The 23372-nt window shown below is 33.5% G+C and overlaps 1 long non-coding RNA gene across 1 annotated transcript; it reads right to left on the bottom strand.

The window, feature by feature from the left end:
- Positions 1 to 287: 287 nt before the first annotated feature.
- On the bottom strand, positions 288 to 7110 carry LOC139847382 (uncharacterized). Its single transcript, XR_011759462.1, has 3 exons — positions 7051 to 7110; positions 954 to 1009; positions 288 to 422 (listed from the first exon to the last, which is right to left on the bottom strand). It is a non-coding gene; the product is annotated as an uncharacterized lncRNA (long non-coding RNA).
- Between the last annotated feature and the right edge of the window lie 16262 nt (positions 7111 to 23372).

Here is a 23372-nt window from a genome sequence, read left to right as displayed (position 1 = left end):
TAGATAGCGCGAAGAGATAATTGATTTCAGATAAGAATAGTTATGAAGATATCTTCAGAAATATCGAGGATATTTATAATGAAAGATACGATGATATCTTAGAATTTCTAATATTGAAGGATGATGAAGAAGATTTGTCCGTAAAGGTTTAGATGCAGGAGTAAGATATTCATTAATGACTTCAGCAGACACTGAATCATTTGGATTCTTTAAAGGTAGGTTTTGTAACACCGGCCATTTTTTTTAAATACACAGCGGAAGACTTTATTAACAAACACAATATAAGTCACGTCATTACGTTTAAGTTTACACAACGGTGTTACGTTATCACAAAACATTATTTATACAAAAGTCCACATCAGAGTTGGGTTGTCAAACATGTCTTCTGCAATAGCACCCTTCCCGACTAGCAGTACCTAAACCTGCAAGGGGAGAATATGTGGGGGATTAGCGCACTGCTAAGTGAATGGAATCTATCTAACAGATATAGCTTAAGTCACACACAAGCTATTTACTAACAACAACACATGCTAACTATCAACTAGCATACAATAAGACAATACGAGGATCGGCGGCTTGTACGAGCACACGACTCCTAGCTGATTGGACTTGAGTCTACCGATAGTCCCTGCTACTCAATTCGCAGTATAGTTATCCAGATGCAGGGGATGCATCATTCACACTATACTCTACAATCAGTAGCCTATAGACTCAACCTCCCCTAGGCACGGTTGACCTCATACGGACTCTAACCTCTCCTAGGCACGGTCTCGAGTCCCCAGTCTCCCTAGGCCCGACTGGTGCCATTCACACAGAGTACACATAATTTACATACAACATCAGGCATACTATATTATTCTAACATGGCAATTTCTACACTATGCATGGTAAAAGAGTCAACCACAATAGCATGATATACTACTTAAACTTTATCCGGAGATAGACCCACTCACCAATTACCAGCAACTGCTCAGTTATTATTTCTGAGCTTCCTCCTTGTCCTTATAACCTTATATTGATCACGAAATCACAAGGAATATATCTCTAGCTTCAATTAATCCAAAGGCTCACAAAATCAAATTAGGGTTTATGTGTGTGTTTCTGTATGTGTTCGTGTATGTGTTTGATGAAATGAGAAATGGATAGAACTATCCAGATACATACACTTAAATGAGTTATAAACTCATACCCCAAATCACACAGGTATTTACTAGTTATCTTATCTGATAAACTTTCGTATCTCCTTAGGCGGTCCTAACGGAGTCCAAATTAAATAAACCAACCTGTTCTGGGACCCTTGTCACAAACTGGTCACAACACGATTATAATAAAACACTAATAAAATAATTAAAATAAAAGCACTTAAGACTAAGCACAAACCCTAAGGGCAAAATAGGCAACTTACAACTAGCCCGGGTTTCAGTCTGTTACAAATCCACCCCCTTAAGAAGATTCCGTCCTCGGAATCTGGTCTTGGTCAAACAAATGAGGGTAACGTTTTCTCATCAACTCTTCCACTTCCCACGTAAGATTAGAACCCAAACTATGTTTCCACTCAATCAACACCATCGGAATCTCTTTCTTTCTCAGCTTAGTCACCTTCTGGTCAACCACACGGACCGGCTCTTCCACCAATTTCTTATTCAAATCGACCCTTAAATCTTCTAAAGGAAGAAGTTGTGTTTCATCGTCGACTTTACACTTATGAAGATAACATACGTTGAATGTATTATGAATACCAACTAACTCTGGTAGAAGATCTAACACCACAGTCTGATCATTCAACACTTCACTGATCGAAAACGGACTAATAAATCTCGGTACTAACTTACCACGTTTACCGAATCTGATAACCCCTTTCCACGGCAAAAATTTCAGATACACTCGTTCACCCACATTAAAGGTTACCGGACATCTACGTGGATCAGCATACATTTTCTGCCTATCTCTAGCGGCTTTCAACTTTTCTCTCGCAATTACAACTTTTTCGGCTGTCATTTGAACAATTTCGGGACCTGCAAACTGTTTCTCCCCGGCTTCTAACCAACAAGTCGGAGTTCTGCAATGACGACCGTATAACATTTCATAGGGCGGCATCCTTATACTCGAATGATATGAATTATTATACGCAAATTTGACCAACGGCAAATGTGTATCCCACGAACCACCGTATTCTAACACACAAGCCCTTAACATATCCTCCAAAGTCTGTATCGTTCTTTCACTCTGACTATCTGTCTGAGGATGATAAGCTGTACTTAAATTCACACGTGTACCCAAATTCTGTTGAAGACTATTCCAAAAATTCGACACAAATCTGGAATCTCTGTCTGAAATGATCGATAATGGCACACCATGTCGACTAACTATCTCGTTTATATACAATTCGGCTAACTCACTTAACGAAGCTGTTTCACGAGTAGCAAGAAAATGAGCACTTTTAGTTAGGCGCTCCACTATTACCCAAATCATATCATGTCTTTTCTGAGTTCGAGGTAATTTGGTCACAAAATCCATCGTTATATGTTCCTATTTCCACTCTGGAATCTGTAACTGACGTAACGAACCATAAGGTTTCTGATGTTCGGCCTTCACTTGAGCACATATATGACACTTTTCGACATAACGGGCGATATCTAATTTCATTGTTGGCCACCAATACACTATTTTCAAATCATGATACATCTTATTACTACCCGGATGTACTGTCAATCTGGATTTGTGAGCTTCCGTCATGATTAAATCCCTCAAATCTCCAAGCTTAGGCACCCAAACACGATTGTTTAAGGTCTTTAGTCCACATGAGTCATCAATTAAGTCCACTTTTCGTTTGGTCATTTGTTCAGATTTAATATGTTCGTCCTCTAAAGCACAGGCCTGAATGGTTTTTAAGCTGTTAATCAAATCTGAAGTTATATTCAAACGAAGAAATTTCACATTTTCACTTGACTTTTTACGACTTAGCGCATCTGCAACCACATTTGCCTTACCCGGATGGTATTTAATTTCACAATCGTAATCTTTGATCAACTCTTGCCATCATCTCTGACACATATTCAATTCTTTCTGTGAGAAGATATACTGCAAACTCTTGTGATCTGTACATATAACACAATGGGTTCCATACAAATAGTGTCTCCACAGTTTCAAAGCAAACACTACTGCAGCCATTTCAAGATCATGCACTGGATAATTCTTCTCATGAACTTTTAACTGTCGCGAGGCGTAGGCGATTACTTTATCTCTTTACATTAATACACAACCCAACCCAGCATATGATGCATCACAGTATACCACGAAGTTGTCTGAACCTTCTGGTAAAGCTAACACTGGTGCCTGACACAGTAGCTGTTTCAAAATCTGAAAAGCCTTTTCCTGTTCATCAGTCCATCGAAAGGCTACATCTTTACGAGTCAACTTAGTCAACGGACCCGCTATTTTCGAGAAATCCTTGATAAATCTGCGATAATAACCGGCTAATCCCAGAAAACTCTTAATCTCAGTCGGAGTCTTCGGAGAATTCCAATTCATTACCGCTTCTATCTTTGTCGGATCAACTTTTATACCTTCGGCACAAATCACATGACCCAAAAACTGCACTTCACGTAACCAAAATTCACACTTTGAAAATTTTGCAAATAGTTGTTCACGTTTCAACATGTTCAAAACCTGTCTCAGATGTTCAGCATGTTCACTTTCGGTCTTTGAATACACTAGTATATCATCTATAAACACAATCACAAACTTATCTAAGAACGGGTGACACACTCTATTCATTAGATCCATGAAGATTGCTGGCGCATTCGTCAACCCAAACGGCATGACAAGAAATTCATAATGACCATACCTTGTTCTGAACGCTGTTTTCGGTATATCTGATTCAGCAACACGAACCTGATGATATCCGGATCGTAAGTCTATCTTAGAAAAGAATGAAGCACCCTGTAACTGATCGAATAAATCGTCTATTCGAGGTAACGGATACTTATTCTTCACTGTTCTTTTGTTCAATTCACGATAATCAATATACATACGCATTGACCCATCTTTCTTTTTAACAAACAGTACCGGAGCACCCCACGGTGAAGAACTCGGTCGGATAAACCCACGATCTAATAGTTCTTGAATCTGTGACATCATTTCACGGATTTCAGACGGCGCTAATTGGTATGGAGCTTTTGCAACTGGAGTTGTTCCAGGAACCAATTCAATCTTATATTCAACTTCCCTTACCGGCGGCAGACCTGGTAACTCATCTGGGAACACTTCGGGAAATTCTGATACTATCGGAATATCGGCCATTGTTTTCTTTTCTTTCTTTGCATCAATCACATATGCAAGAAATGATTCACAACCCTTTGCCATCGACTTTTTCGCTTTCATCATGGTTATCAACAGAAAATTATACCCTCCCCGCTCCCCTCGGGCCACAACACGGGTTCCATCGGTCGAACAAAAGGTAATCATTTTCCTATCACACTTAATATTAGCCCTAAGCGAGCTCAACCAATCCATTCCTAGTATTACATCAAAGCTAGGAATAGGTAACACTAAACAAGTCACCGGGAAAGACTTCCCTTCGATCTCTATACAAACCCCAGTCACATAGGTTGTGACGGGTGTGGTCTTACCATCAGCTACTTCTACACTAACCGGCTTGGGTAACACAGTAGCTGGTAAATTCAACTTAGCACAGAAATCTAGGGACATAAAACACCTATTGGCACCACAATCAAACAATACGCGAGCAGGTATTGAGTTGATTAGAAACATACCGGTGATTACTTCGTCGGTTGCCACAGCATTTTCCACCGACATCTGAAAAGCTCTAGCCTCTGCTGTTGGAGGGTTCTTCCTCTTCTGCCCACTCGAGGCAGTTGACCCTCCAGCTGATGCTGAACGCGCCCCAGACCCTGCCCCGGAACTACCACTCTTCGACGGACAACTAATTGCACGATGCCCTGGTTTGTGACAACTCCAACACACACTATTCGGATACGGGCATGCTGAAGACTCATGCCCAACAACACCACACTTTAAGCATCTTCTTGTAGCCTCAGAACACTGATCACTGTGAGAAGATCGACACGTGTGACACCAATTCCCTTTACCTGATCCAGATCCAGTACTACTCTGACCACTTTTACCCTTCGATTTAAACCCACTAGACTTCTTGAATTTAGATCCTGATTGACCAGATACTTGCCCACCTTGTTGTAGCACATTACCAAACATTCTGTTTCTAGCAGCCTGAACATCACTTTCTACCATCTTAGCCATCACAACAGCTTGAGACAATGATGTAGCTGTTCTAACAAAAGTTCTGTACTCAGGCAGAATGATATTAACAAAATGCTGGATACGAGACGCTTCGTCTGGCACCCATTGTTGTACAAACCTCAGTTTATCCATAAACTTCTCTACTACCTCATCGATCGTCATTTGAGGTGTCATCTTCATTTCAAGAAACTCAGTCTTGATTCAGTTCATATCAAATGGATTACAATATTGTTCACACACCTTCCCATGAAACTGCTCCCATGTGATCATACTCAATTGCTCTTTTGGTATACTAGAAATCAAAGAATCCCACCAAATCATAGCCCTACCTTTCAATAGTCTACTAGCATATGTTACCTTCAGCTCGGGTTCACACTGACACGCTTCAAATACCCTTTCAACTTCTCGCAACCAATTGAGAGTTACAGTCAGATCAGTACTTCCAGAGAACTCAGAGGGTTTGCAATCACGGAAGTTCTTATACGTACATCTTTTGGGTGGTTGCATGTAAGGTTGATGGAACATTTGCATTTGGTATGGATTCATCATCATGGGATTTTGGTAAGTAAAGGTATTTTGTGGTGGCATATAATATTGGTTAGGTATTTGATTCTGAAACTGGTTCTGGGGCACATTAGGTATCGTTTGGGATTGCGCGGTTGGGAATCCAGGTGGTGTATCATCATTTCCAGAATGCCTCGCCAATTCAAGCTCATTAATTTTGTCCTCGGCCTCTTTTAGCTTGCTTTCTAACTGAAGGATGTAACTACTCTGATCATCATCTGACTCAACACCTTCTTCTGGTGCTCTGAATGTTCCGGGGTTAGATGGGCCAGTTGCGTTTCTATCAGCCATACCTATGCTACAAAACAGCTCACACAAAAGCTTAGTGGATAACAGTTAGTTCAATCACAACTAACACACGTATATCCTATTTTCACTTAGCCCCCACTCCCACAGACATGTTTGACTTGCCTCAGGGTTTGGGAACAAAATACGCGCACGTATTTGCTGCCAAACCATGCTCTGATACGAACTTGTAACACCGGCCATTTTTTTTTTAAATACACAGCGGAAGACTTTATTAACAAACACAATATAAGTCACGTCATTACGTTTAAGTTTACACAATGGTGTTACGTTATCACAAAACATTATTTATACAAAAGTCCACATCAGAGTTGGGTTGTCAAACATGTCTTCTGCAATAGCACCCTTCCCGACTAGCAGTACCTAAACCTGCAAGGGGAGAATATGTGGGGGATTAGCGCACCGCTAAGTGAATGGAATCTATCTAACAGATATAGCTTAAGTCACACACAAGCTATATACTAACAACAACACATGCTAACTATCAACTAGCATACAATAAGACAATACGAGGATCGGCGGCTTGTACGAGCACACGACTCCTAGCTGATTGGACTTGAGTCTACCAATAGTCCCTGCTACTCAATTCATAGTATAGTTATCCAGATGCAGGGGATGCATCATTCACACTATACTCTACAATCAGTAGCCTATGGACCCAACCTCCCCTAGGCATGGTTGACCTCATACGGACTCTAACCTCTCCTAGGCACGGTCTCGAGTCCCCAGTCTCCCTAGGCCCGACTGGTGCCATTCACACAGTGTACACATAATTCACATACAACATCAGGCATACTATATTATTCTAACATGGAAATTTCTACACTATGCATGGTAAAAGAGTCAACCACAGTAGCATGATATGCTACTTAAACTTTATCCGGAGATAGACCCACTCACCAATTACCAGCAACTGCTCAATTATTATTTCTGAGCTTCCTCCTTGTCCTTATAACCTTATATTGATCACGAAATCACAAGGAATATATCTCTAGCTTCAATTAATCCAAAGGCTCACAAAATCAAATTAGGGTTTATGTGTGTGTTTGTGTATGTGTTCGTGTATGTGTTTGATGAAATAAGAAATGGATAGAACTATCCAGATACATACACTTAAATGAGTTATAAACTCATACCCCATATCACACAGGTATTTACTAGTTATCTTATCTGATAACCTTTCGTATCTCCTTAGGCGGTCCTAACGGAGTCCAAATTAAATAAACCAACCTGTTCTGGGACCCTTGTCACAAACTGGTCACAGCACAATTATAATAAAACACTAATAAAATAATTAAAATAAAAGCACTTAAGATTAAGCACAAACCCTAAGGGCAAAATAGGCAACTTATAACTAGCCCGGGTTTCAGTCTGTTACAGTCTGTTACAGGTTTAGTCTCTATGATTTGTCCACAGCCTCCTTCATGGTTTGCTCAATCCGTTTTTCAGTACCAAATCTTCTCTTTTTCTGAGCTTTGCCAACACGCTATTCTTTATCGTCAAACTTTTAGCTGTTAAGGTCGTTTACAGTTTTTGCTGCTTCATTCAACTTTTTCAACATTCCGAGTATCGATTCGTAGACTGGGTGCTTTTCAGAATTCAGAATGGAAGATCATAATTCTAGGAGATAAATGTTATATGTATACATATAACTGTTGATGTAGTAACGCTGCAAGATTCAAAATACTGATTGCTAATTCTCGATAATTGGTATGGCAATTCTCGTTATAAGATGTGGATGAGTATATAATAGGGTTTTATTGAACAAATATAATGGTTTTTCGGAAAGTCAAGATCAATAAAGTTGCTAGTAAGTTTACTGCTAATGTGGTGGAATATAAACGGTTCCCTGATAATGATGACGAAGGGCAACTTATATATCGAGGTTATAATAAGACTGTTTCGACTGAAAAGTCGAAGTTGATTTACTGGAGCTGTGACAAAACTAGCTATTTTGGAAAGGGATTGCAAAGTTATTTTTGGTAATAAATGCCAAAGCATCTGACACGAATATGTGTTAAAATATGACTTTGGTTTCGAGAGTTTTTTTTTTCAGGTGCATCACTATTTGCATAAGTCTTTCTTTTCGTAGGTAACGTGTGGTTGGTTCATCTTCTCGATTGTTTAATATTTGAAGTGTCTTCGGGAATTTTGAAGGGTTTAAATGTAGATTATCATTGTCAATATCCAAATGATGAAATCGTCGTGAATCTTGAATAATTCTAATATCTTTCTGAATGTTATGAATAAAAGTGATGTTCTAACACAGTTTTGAAGTCAAAGTATAGCTTTGAAAGATGTATGAATCTAAGAGTGATGTCTTCTGTTAAATCTTGACTTGGATTTTGATTTGTCAAAATCAGAATATGTAATCAAATTTGGATGAGAATGGTTGTTCTAATTTTTATGAAAGAATGTATATCGTTGTGAAGGTAGTGAGTATAGTTGATGATTGCTGAATCAGAATCGAAGAATGTAACATATTAATTGTGAATTTATATATCTCTCGGGTATTACCTACCCGTTAAAAATTTCACAAGTAATGTTTTGTACCAGAGAATTTTTATTACAGTTTGTATGAAAATATATGTATATTTCCTTCCGGTGTAATACAGATTATTAAATTAAACTCATTTGATTTTTGGATAGAACTAGAAATGAATAATCTTTAAGACTTTATAAATTACGTAATCTTCTTGGATTATTTCTTCAACGTAAATGAAATTATGAATCAGTACTTCATTATTCATTTTTATTGATATTTACTCGGTGAATGATATTTGGTGCTCGTGGAATTCTTGCGAACTTTGCAAGATATGAATGATGTTTTCTAAAAGTTTCGAGTACAGAGAAAATGAAAGTGTAATATCAAACATGTATTTGAATAGTACACTTGGTTTATTATGACATGGAATTCATTGAGTTGAAACAGAGGTTGTAGTTAACGATGGTTAAGTCGTTAACGAAGGATGTACATCATAGCATATTAGTAATATGAATTAACCAAGTAGTAATTACTAGTTAAAATCCATACGTAATAACTTAGTACGAAAAGATCTATTGTAGTTCAAAACTCATATATATATATATATATATATATATATATATATATATATATATATATATATATATATATATATATATATATAAAATATACATATAAATTCTTCAGAGGAAATGAGTTAATACTTCATAACTCGTTGATACAATAGATCCGTTGATGATTGTGGTGTTGATATCATTGATGGTTATAGAGCTGGTGTAGCTTGTGGTGCTACAGATATTGCTGGTGGTGGTGATACTGATGGTGATGCTGGTGGTACTAATGGTGGCGCTTGTATAACAAGTCTAGCTTATAAATCACGCACCATTCTTGTCAGGGTTTTTAGTTCACTCATCTGATTTATAGTTAAGGTTAGAGTAGATGATCTCTAAGCCTTTAGAGATTACATAATCGCCGTATAATGTTTTTCCAATAAAGTTATGAATTAATACTTCATCGGTTATTGTTGTTGGTACTCCTTGTTATTTACGGTACGTATGACGTTGATGTTCGAGATACAGATTGTGATGTTGAGGTGTGGGATGCGGATGTTGTTGTTGTTGGTGGTAATGGTACTGTTGATGTTGTTGATGGTGATACTGTTGATGCCGGTGATGCTGCTGGTGCTTGTGGTATTGAGGCTTGCGAGGTGGATGTTGTTGGTGGTACTGGTGTTGTTGATGGTGCTTGTAATCTTTGCACCATATTCTCTGTAGTGACCCGGAAAATTTCGACTAATTTTGAACCAAACTCTCGATACGATTTAATATCTTTGACAAGATAAGCAAAGTCTGTTAGATTGAGTCTCAAAAATTTTTGAACTGTATTCATTATCAGATATGCAAATACCCTTAGACTATTCCCGACAATTCACGAACCATTATTTGTTAATAAATGTGTATACATATAAATATAAATATAAATATATGTATATATAATAACTTAAAATAATAATATACGATTTAATCGTTAGAACAAAATATAAAATAATATACGTTATAAATTGTTATGAAAATAAATCTATATATATATATATATATATATATATATATATATATATATATATATATATATATATATATATATATATATATATATATATATATATATATATATATATATATATATATATATATATATATATATATATAGAGTATATCAAATATAATTATTTAATGATTGTAATACTCGTTTGATGTTCCGATTGATATTAAGTAAGTCTAAATCCGAACTTATATGATATTTTTTTTTTAAATTAAATGGTGATTCAAAAAAAAATTGATGAGTTATATAATTTTTAGGCTTATTAAATATGTAGTTAAGAGCTACTCGTTAAATTTTAAAACTTTTTATATTTTACTCAGGATCGAGCGTGGACAGTTGGGTTAATTTTTATCTAAACAATTAATGATTATTTTCATAAAATAATGACTAGAATAATTAAATATATTTAATTTAAAAATATGAGATTTTCCTGAAGATTTTTTTTTATCCGCCACTGATTAACAACGAAGTACGAAATCCAGTCCGTGAAAGGAATAGTAGACGATGGTTAAGAATTTACACGTTTTATATTTAAATTATATTATAATTATAATTATATTATATTTTTGAAATATTTTATCAATTACAATCATACACACATGCAAACAAGTTAAGAATCACGGACGTAATAAACTGCATTACAATACAATATAGAGGAGCTTTGTTTTGATTTTTGGACCCACACATTTACACTTACATGAATGATACATATGAAGTTATATATCTCAGTTTCTTAAATTCACACAAACACACTACTAATAATTGGGTTAACACTTGTGTTACCTTTCTTATTCGAACTACACACACACTTAAGTTATCACTTTTCTCACTTCTTGAGTAACTACCTTCAACCGAGAACAACACACCCATCACTACCTCCGGCCACCATCGAGCCACAATCACCAAAGCTCCACTACCCTAAACCATGAACAAACGACCTTAAAACAACTGAGATTCTCAACCTGCAAAACAACTTGTTACAATTAAAGACGACTATTCAAAATACTTCTTGTTTCCTTCGTGAAATTAGCTTGAACCAAATCACCTTCATCAAACATCACCACACCTTGAAACCACTATAATCTTCATCACCATTGAAAGCCATCACTTGGTGAACCACCACTGGACCATCATGTCGCCACCTCCCAAACATCTCTCTCCATCTCTCTTTTCAATTCCCTGCTCGACAACTATCAACTCCACCATCGACCACCATGGCCATCACTTTTCTTGGCAAATAATCACCACACATCACCCTATAAACAACGCTATTTTGCTTGCGTCCTATGTCTGCAGATCACGAGATCATTACCTTCTGCTTTTTTTACTGTTTTACTACTTCTATTTCAATTTCATTACGAGATCAAAAGCCAAAGAAAAACAAACAATTAATTTTCAACTACTATCCAATTACTCAAATGGACTGGTATATTGTTTTCTTTCATGGTAGACAATCTTTAATCAAACAAGACAAATAATTTATGTTTCATCTCGAATCAAACCCAAAACAATCACATACCTGAAATAACTATATATTGTTGCTGCTATTCCTCGTTCTTTTTCTATTATTCAAAAACCCTTCAATCACAAATCACTACTACTCGTTCTGCAACCCATCTTCTTCCTTTGTTAATTTCTGTTACAAACTAAAACCCACGAATTATGATACATGAAATCACGACGATGACGGTTTGTGAATGATTGATTGTGAAGTCGATGATGATGATTAGGATTTTATGAGGTCAATGACCTGTGAAGATAATTGATCGCGTATTTTTTTTTAGTTATATCCTTTCTGCCGTTCTTTTTCTTTCTTTATTCTTTGTGGCTGATAACTATGAGATATGGTGTCCAGGTTGAATATATATTTTTCCTTCTGTTAACGAACGAGGCTCACACCCCAAATCCATCAAACAACTTATTAACATGCTGTTGGGCTTACTTTATTCAATAGATTGGGCTGTGATTTTCTGTTTTCTTTTGGGCCGTGAACTAGTTATACAAGTTGGGCCGAGATCCAACTTTTAATTGGGCCGAAACATATTCTAATAAATGTTGATGATTCACGATGAACGGGTTAACTAAAATAGCGAGCTAATTAAAACAGAAAAGCAAGCTAGAGTAGATGGTTTAGGGGAGTGTTAGATGAATAAGAAGTCGGGTGTTCGAACCTAGGCTGCAGCAAGATTTTTTTAATTAAACAACCTGCTGTTGGGTCTATTGTTGGGCATGGATAAAACAACTTGGGGTGGAAATTGCAAACTCATCGGTTCCTAGATGTTATATAGATTTAAATTACGAATTTAGAACACAAATGAGACAGCAGAAGAATGGTTTGGGTGAACATTCATTGAACGGGAGGTCATGGGTTCGAACCCTATCTGGGGCATTTTGTTTTTGGAAAGGCTTTTTAAGGTAGTATTTCATTTCTTATTATTATTAATATTATTATTATTATTAATTATTATTGTTATTAAGGTTATTATTACTATTATTATTATTATTATTATTATTATCATTTTTACTAAAATTATTATTTTGATATCACTAAAACTATAATTATTATTGTTATCAGTATTATTGTGTAGTTACTAAAATCAATATCATAATTATCATTAACAATAAAATTAATATTTTTACATTTATTATCATTAATATCATTATTATTATTATTAATAGAATTACTAACATTATTATCTTATTAATAATATTAAGTATTATAATCATTTTTACCACTATTAATATTATTTAAGTATTATATTAACTATTATTATTAATATAAAAATGATATATTTAATACATATAACATAAAAAAATTAATATTTTTATATACAAAATGAATATATGAAACATATATATATACTATTAATATAAAACGGATATAACTAATAAATTTATATATATGTGTGTTCGATTACAATTATGTATATTAATAAATATACAAATGATATAGGTTCGTGAATTCGAGGCCAACCCTACATTGTTCAGTTCCGTCGTATGCATATTTTTACTACAAAATATCGTATTGTGAGTTCATTTGATTTCCTTTTACTCTTTACATTTTTGGGACTGAGAATATATGCGCTACTTTTACAACTGCTTTATTAAATGCTTTTGAAATACATTTTGAACTGCGAATACATGAAATACTTTTATAAATGTTTGACGAGATAGACACAAGCAAAACATTCCTCGAATGAATTATGTGGACGTGATAATTGCCACCATTGAATTATGTGGACGTGATAATTGACACAATTGATATGAATATTTTTCCCCTGATTATTATTGCTTGGTAACCTAAGAATTAGGGAACATCACTAATTTTGAGAATTAGTGCACGCCTAATTGACGCGAATCCTAAAGGTAGCTACCGGGTTTAACACACCCACCCAGAATGTTCACTAGACGAAAGGGCTAGTGGGCGTGGTGTTTAGTACTTCGAAGTTTATATGATTATTATACAGACGAGATGTTCTGTTTTGGAGATATTATTATGCGCATTATATGTTAAGGTCGGTTACCAAACCAAGCTATGAAAGAAATGAAAAGTGAATGTTATGTATCGAGAGAATGATTTTATACACAGGTTATGTGTATGTTATTTTTGTGCACGAGATATGTGTACGGTTACTAATATTTATGAAAGATGATTTTGTACACGAGAAATGTGTACTGTATTAAAAAGATATCGCATGTACATTACAGGTGGGTATAGGATTCGGGCCCATTTGTACCATGCAGGATTTAAATCTTGTAGTCTATCAAAATGATGAATTTTATTGTTTTATGATAAACCTATGAACTCACCAACCTTTAGGTTGACACTTGAAAGCATGTTTATTCTCAGGTATGAAAGAAATCATCCGCTGTGCATTTGCTCATTTTAAAATACATCATTTGGAGTCGATCATCGCAATGGGACCAGATGTTGGTGACTTCGTCCAGATGGATTAGGACGGGGTATGACATGTGGTATCAGAGCGGTGGTCTTAGCAAACCAGGTCTTGCATTAATGTGTCTAACTGATTGTTGTTTTGATGCATTAGTGAGTCTGGACTTCGACCGTGTCTGCATGTCAAAAGTTTTGCTTATCATTTTTGTGTCGAAAATTACCTGCTTATCATCCTTAGAAAATTACCTGCTTATCATTCTTAGTCTAGACACGTCTTACTGCCTCTATTGCATAGACAGTGTATATATAAATTCATATCTTAGCGTATCTGTAATTGTTACCTTTGTCTGACAGCTTCCGTAGATTCTTCCGTAACTTATATGATTTTAGTATTATATATGCATATGTAAATTATGTATTGCAGAGTACTAATCTACATCCTATAATCTATTTCTTATCGAAAATCCTTCATCTGATTGTACGAGATGAATCCCTCAACCAGTTCGAATTCCTCGGATTCCGACAGCTATTCCGATATGGAGTTTCACCTAAGCTCCGAAAGCAGTGTCACCAGAATGAATCAACAAATCATCCATCCCCAATTCATCTGATGGGTTCGTAGTCTACTTAATCATCGGAGACAAGAAGAAGGCGATCCCTTTCATCCACCATATTGTCCTTTTGACAAAGAACCTGAAGCACTTACCGGCGAACCTGTCTGTAATATCATTTTCAGCCTCATTTCCCGAATATCTCATCACGATTATATTCTATCCATAATTCTAAACCTTATTCATCCTCTCGTTCTGACCGACAATCATCCCGGAATAATGGAAGAAGTCAACGAGCTTCGCGCTCGAGTAATCAATTTGGAAAACGTGGTGCAAAACCTACCAGCTTCAGCAGCAGCATCGGCAACACCAGTACCACCAACAACAACATCCGCAGTACAAGCCTCAACACTACACACCTCAAACTCACAGTCTGTACTCCAGCATAATCATCATACTATATGATGTCCTACATCGATTATATTTGTTCTACATGACATTCTACATCATTTATCTTCGTTCGACATAATGATTATGTGATCTCTAATGTTTTAGAGATTATATATTCGTGTTCTAACGGTAAATCAAATGAGTTTAATATCATATTAACTCATTAAATTCATGATTACATCTGAAGAAAATATATATGTGTATATGTTTTCATAAAGATTGTAATTAAAAATTATATAGTACAAACTGTTAATGGTGAAAATATTTTAACGGGTAGGTAATACCCGAGGAATATTTAGATTTCACATTAATAAGTTAAACTGTACATTCTTCAAATCTAATTCAACAGTCATTTACTATCCTACTTATATCCACAGATATGCGAATCCGTTCACCACAGAATAACTATTTTCATTCAATTTCATAATTGGATTTTGACTTATCAAAATCCAACAAGTGGCATAATGAAGAAAACATTGGACAAAATAAAATTTGTTAGAAACAAACAAATTAACTATGAGAAAAATTTTGTTAAGAATCCACGCTAACTGTTCCTAGCTAACTAATTACATTTTATTTATCGCAATTTAATTATCGCAATTTATATTCTCGCAATTTTATTTATCTTCATTTAATTTCTGTTATTTATTTTACGCACTTTAAATATCGGGACACGTATACAAGGTTTTGACATATCATATCGACGCATCTATATATATTATTTGGAATAACCATAGACACTCTATATGCAGTAATGATCGAGTTAGCTATACAGGGTTGGGTTGATTCTATAATAATATATATACTTTGAGTTGTGATCGAGTCTGAGACATGTACACGGGTCACGATACGTATTAATTAATTCGAATATTATATATTAAACTATATATGAATTATTGGACTGTTAATTGTGGACTATCGACTGTGGACTAATAACATTGGACAATTAAAATGAATTAAAATATTGATTATAACATATGAAACTAAATATTTCTTCAAGTTTGCCACTTGATTTCATCTTAAAGCTCATTTGTATCTTGATGATTACCATCTGCGTTCAAACCTTTCATGATTCTTGAAAACACCTCAATCAAGAGGATGATTCAATCACACGTTATATACGAGAAGAAAAGATGGACGCATATAGTTATGCACCTGAAAATACTCGGAATCTGAGTAAACGTTTAACACGTATCTGTGCTAGTTCATTTGGTGTTGTTAATTCCGAAAATAACTTTGCAATCCCTTTCCAAAGTAGACAATTTTGTCACAGCTCCATCAAGTCAACTTCGATTTTTCAGTCAGAATAGCCTTATTATAACCTCAATATTTACGTTGCTATTTAGCCATAGTTACTGGAGAACCTTTTATATTCCACTATATTACCAGCAGACATACCAGCAACCTCGTTGCTCCTTGGCTTAAATCCCTCCGACAAATCACTATATTTATTTATTGAAGTCTTATCATGAACTCATCAGCATCCATCGATATTAGAAATTCTAAGATATCATCGTATCTTTCAATATAAATATCCTCGATATTTCTGAAGATATTTTTATAATTATTCTTATCTGAAATCATTTATCTCTTCGCGTTATCTGTGTTACATTATAAAAGAAACCGTTTTAGTTTCTAAATTCTGAAACCTTCGAGTTTAAAGTATGAATGTTGTTGAAGTAGTGTTGGGAACTGAAGCATGAGTTAGTATAATATAATGACACTTGATCAACGTGATTATATTACAGTAAGTCATGCTAAATTTCTAATGTAACTTGATGATGAATCACAGACCTTATCCTCATCATGTGCCATGTTACACGACTCTTTCATTCTACTTAATTTCTAAGCATATCACGGAAATATTTCCTTGATATTTCTGTTCTTCCGTAATTCCATCAGTTTGCTAATATATTGTGCTATTTCATTTTCTTTCTGATTAGAAGATTTCTTTAAATTCCTAGAATTTCGAGAATCAACCGTGACTACGTCAAAAATCAAGACGAATCTTTATTTCTCATTTCACTCTTTTGTGATAGCTTCATTCGTACTCTTTGCATGATCAAATTATCTTATCTATATTACGCAACGGTGATAAAATTCTATTTTATCAATTCATATTCGTCATGAAAACATTTTTTTATGTTAGCCATGACGACCTCGATCAAATTTCGGGACGAAATTTCTTTAACGGGTAGGTACTGTAGTGACCCGAAAAATTTTTGACTAATCTTGAACCAAACTCTCGATACGATTTAATATCTTTGACAAGATAAGCAAAGTCTGTTAGGTTGAGTCTCAAAAATTTTTGAACTGTATTCATTACCAGATATGCAAATACCCTTAGACTATTCCCGACGATTCACGAACCATTATTTGTTAATAAATGTGTATACATATAAATATAAATATAAATATAAATATATGTATATATAATAACTTAAATTAATAATATACGATTTAATCTTTAGAACAAAATATAAAATAATATACGTTATAAATTGTTATGAAAATAAATCTATATATATAGAGAGAGAGTATATCAAATATAATTATTTAATAATTGTAATACTCGTTTGATGTTCCGATTGATATTAAGCAAGTCTAAATCTGAACTTATATGATATTTTTTTTTAATAAACGGTGATTCAAAAAAAAATGATGAGTTATATAATTTTTAGGCTTATTAAATATGTAGTTAAGAGCTACTCGTTAAATTTTAAAACTTTTTATATTTTACTCAGGATCGAGCGTGGACAGTTGAGTTAATTTTTATGTAAACAATTAATGATTATTTTCATAAAATAATGACTAGAATAATTAAATATATTTAATTTAAAAATATGAGATTTTCCGGAAGATTTTTTTTTATCCGCCACTAATTAACAACGAAGTACGAAATCCAGTCCGTGAAAGGAATAGTAGACGACGGCTAAGAATTCACACGTTTTATATTTAAATTATATTATAATTATTATTATATTATATTATATTTTTAAAATATGTTATCAATTTCAATCATACACACATGCAAACAAGTTAAGAATCACGGACGTAATAAACTACATTACAATACAATATAGAGGAGATTTGTTTTGATTTTTGGACCCACACATTTACACTTACATGAATGATACATATGAAGTTATATATCTCAATTTCTTAAATTCACACAAACACACTACTAATAATTGGGTTAACACTTGTGTTACCTTTCTTATTCGAACTACACACCCACTTAAGTTATCACTTTTCTCACTTCTTGAGTAACTACCTTCAACCGAGAACAACACACCCATCACTACCTCCGACCACCATCGAGCCACAATCACCAAAGCTCCACTACCCTAAACCATGAACAAACGACCTTAAAATAACGGAGAACCTCAACCTGCAAAACAACTTGTTACAATTAAAGACGACTATTCAAAATACTTCTTGTTTCCTTCGTGAAATTAGCTTGAACCAAATCACCTTCATCAAACATCACCACACCTTGAAACCACTATAATCTTCGTCACCATTGAAAGCCATCACTTGGTGAACCACCACTGGACCATCATGTCGCCACCTCCCAAACATCTCTCTCCATCTCTCTTTTCAATTCCCTGCTCGACAACTATCAACTCCACCATTGACCACCATGGCCATCACTTTTCTCGGCAAATAATCACCACACATCACCCTATAAACAACGCTATTTTGCTTGCGTCCTATGTCTGTAGATCACGAGACCATTACCTTCTGCAGCTCAATTTTTTTTTTTTTTTTTTTTTTGCTGTTTTACTACTTCTATTTCAATTTCATTACGAGATCAAAAGCCAAAGAAAAACAAACAAAATTAATTTTCAACTACTATCCAATTACTCAAATGGACTGGTATATTGTTTTCTTTCATGGTAGACAATCTTTAATCAAGCAAGACAAATAATTTATGTTTCATCTCGAATCAAACCCAAAACAATCACATACCTGATATAACTATATATTGTTGCTGCTATTCCTCGTTCTTTTTCTATTATTCGAAAACCCTTCAATCACAAATCGCTACTACTCACGACGATGACGGTTTGTGAATGATTGATTGTGAAGTTGATGATGATGATTAGGATTTTATGAGGTCAATGACCTGTGAAGATAATTGATCGCGTATTTTTTTAGTTATATCCTTTCTGCCGTTCTTTTTCTTTCTTTATTCTTTATGGCCGACAACTATGAGATATGGTGTCCAGGTTGAATATATATTTTTCCTTCTATTACCGAACGAGGCTCACACCCCAAATCCATCGAACAACTTATTAACATGCTGTTGGGCTTACTTTATTCAATAGATTGGGCTGTGATTTTCTGTTTTCTTTTGGGCCATGAACTAGTTATACAAGTTGGGACGAGATCCAACTTTTAATTGGGCCGAAACATATTCTAATAAATGTTGATGATTCACGATGAACGGGTTAACTAAAACAGCGAGCTAATTAAAACAAAAAAAAAAAGCAAGCTAGAGTAGATAGTTTAGGGGAGTGTTAGATGAACAAGAAGTCGGGTGTTCGAACCTAGGCTGCAGCAAGATTTTTTTTTAATTAAACAACCTGCTGTTGGGTCTATTGTTGGGCTTGGATAAAATAACTTGGGGTGGAAATTGCAAACTCATCGGTTCCTAGATGTTATATAGATTTAAATTACGAATTTAGAACACAAATGAGATAGCAGAAGAATGGTTTGGGTGAACATTCATTGAACGGGAGGTCATGGGTTCGAACCCTATCTGGGGCATTTTGTTTTTGGAAAGGCTTTTTAAGGTAGTATTTCATTTCTTATTATTATTAATATTATTATTATTATTAATTATTATTGTTATTAAGGTTATTATTACTATTATTATTATTATTATTATTATTATTATTATTATTATTATTATCATTTTTACTAAAATTATTATTTTGATATCACTAAAACTATAATTATTATTGTTATCAGTATTATTGTGTAGTTACTAAAATCAATATCATAATTATCATTAACAATAAAATTAATATTTTTACATTTATTATCATTAATATCATTATTATTATTATTAATAGAATTACTAACATTATTATCTTATTAATAATATTAAGTATTATAATCATTTTTACCACTATTAATATTATTTAAGTATTATATTAACTATTATTATTAATATAAAAATGATATATTTAATACATATAACATAAAAAAAATTAATATTTTTATATACAAAATGAATATATGAAACATATATATATACTACTAATATAAAAAGGATATAACTAATAAATTTATATATATATGTGTTCGATTACAATTATGTATATTAATAAATATACAAATGATATAGGTTCGTGAATCCGAGGCCAACCCTGCATTGTTCAGTTCCGTCGTATGCATATTTTTACTACAAAATATCGTATCGTGAGTTCATTTGATTCCCTTTTACTCTTTACATTTTTGGGACTGAGAATACATGCGCTACTTTTACAACTGCTTTATTAAATGCTTTTGAAATACATTTTGAACTGCGAATACATGAAATGCTTTTATAAATGTTTGACTAGATAGACACAAGCAAAACATTCCTCGAATGAATTATGTGGATGTGATAATTGCCACCATTGAATTATGTGGACGTGATAATTGCCATAATTGATATGAATATTTTTCCCCTGATTATTATTGCTTGGTAACCTAAGAATTAGGGAACATCACTAATTTTGAGAATTAGTGCACGCCTAATTGACGCGAATCCTAAAGGTAGCTACCGGGTTTAACACCCCCACCCAGAATGTTCACTAGACGGAAGGGATAGTGGGCGTGGTGTTTAGTACTTCGAAGTTTATATGATTATTATACAGACGAGATGTTCTGTTTTGGAGATATTATTATGCGCATTATATGTTAAGGTCGGTTACCAAGCTAAGCTATGAAAGAAATGAAAAGTGAATGTTATGTATCGAGAGAATGATTTTATACACAGGTTATGTATATGTAATTTTTGTGCACGAGATATGTGTACGGTTACTAAGATTTATGAAAGATGATTTCGTACACGAGAAATGTGTACTGTATTAAAAAGATATCGCATGTACATTACAGGTGGGTATAGGATTCGGGCCCATTTGTACCATGCAGGATTTAAATCTTGTGGTCTATCAAAATGATGAATTTTATTGTTTTATGATAAACCTATGAACTCACCAACCTTTTGGTTGACACTTGAAAGCATGTTTATTCTCAGGTATGAAAGAAATCATCCGCTGTGCATTTGCTCATTTTAAAAGACATCATTTGGAGTCGATCATCGCAATGGGACCAGATGTTGGTGACTTCGTCCAGATGGATTAGGACGGGGTATGACATTCTCCAAAGCCACTACTCGAGCACGAAGCTCGTTGACTTCTTCTATTACACCGGTATGATTGTCGGTTCGGACGAGCGGACGAATAAGATCTAGAATTTGAGATAGTATATAATCGTGACGAGATACTCGGGAAATGAGAGAGAAAATGGTGTTACGAACAGGTTCATCGGTAAGTGCTTCAGGTTCTTCGCCAAGAGGGAAATGTGGTGGATGGAAGGGATCACCTTCTTCTTGTCTCCAATGATTAAGTAGGCTACGAACCCATCCCTAATTCATCCAAAATAGATGATGGCTAATTGGTTGATCCATTCCGGTCACACTGCTTTCAGAGCTCGAGTGAAAATCCATATCGGAATAGCTGTCGGAATCTAAGGAATTCGAACTAATTACAGGATCCAGCTTGTATAATCAGGGAATGATTTTTGATATGAGATAGATTATAGGATTTAGATGATATTCTTCAATACATAATCTACATATGTATATATAATACCAAAACTCCATAAATTACGGAGGAATCTTTGGAAGATGTTAGGTAAAGTTTACAATAACATATATGCTAAGATACGAATTCGTCTGTACACTATCTATGCAATGAATGCAGTAAGACGCGTCTAGACTTAAGATGATAAGTAGGTAATTTCTGACAAAAATGATAAGCAAAACTTTTGACATGCAGACACGGTCGAAGTCCAGACTCATTAATGCATTTTAATATCTATCAATTAGACACACTAATGCAAGACCTGTGTGACGACCCGGAAATTTTCAACCAAATTTAAACTTAATCTTTATATGATTTCGACATGATAAGCAAAGTCTATTAAAATGAATCTCAAATTTTTTTAACTATTTTATGAAATCATTCGGCCTTGGACTATTCCCGACGATTCACAAACAATTGTGTGTAAACAAATATGTATATATATATATATGTATATATATGAAAGTAGAATTAGGAATATTAAAATATATATATCTATATATATATATATATATATATATATATATATATATATATATATATATATATATATATATATATATAATTGAAAATTTAGAATAAAATATGTAAAATAAAATACCAAATAATTATGTTGTAATAAATCTATATACGTAAATATATAGGAATTCTATGTATAAGTATTATTATATGTAATAATTCAATTATATATTGTATAATTAGTAAACATTACATAAGTAATAAATTGTAAAATTAATATATTAAATGTAATTACAAGTTTAATTATAGTTGTTATATTATTTTTACATTCATTATTATTATTATTAATAATATCAGTACTATTGACATTATTAAAATTATAATATGAAATCTGATACATTTGATTTGTTATAGTAATATTATTATTAATATTATTGTTATCATGGTTAATATCATTATAACTAGTAGTAAAATTATAATTCTAGATATTATGATTAATATTAGTATTGTTATTAGATATTTTTATTACCATTATCATTAAGAACTATTATTATAAAAGTAATACAACTTATTTTGATTATCATATTTAATATTATTATAAGTAGTGTTATTATTAGTATTATTTACAATATTATTGATATCATTTTTATTATGATTATTATTATTAAACTTATTAACATTATCATTTTTCGTATCATTATTATTTATTATTATTATTAATATATTTATTATTATTATTATTATTGATATTATTATCATTATTATTATTATTAGTTATTACTATCAATGTTAATAATATTATATTTATTAATATAATTATAATTAATATTAAATACAAATTAAAGCATGTATAAAATTATTGAATTCTGTTTTACAACAACATCAGATTCCTTATTTTAAATTTTGTAACGTCCTTCTTG

Source organism: Rutidosis leptorrhynchoides, chromosome 5 (assembly GCF_046630445.1).
Source record: "Rutidosis leptorrhynchoides isolate AG116_Rl617_1_P2 chromosome 5, CSIRO_AGI_Rlap_v1, whole genome shotgun sequence".
NCBI classification, from domain to species: Eukaryota; Viridiplantae; Streptophyta; class Magnoliopsida; order Asterales; family Asteraceae; genus Rutidosis; species Rutidosis leptorrhynchoides.
Note: the sequence above shows the minus strand (reverse complement) of the source record. Positions and strands in the feature narration are given on the sequence as shown.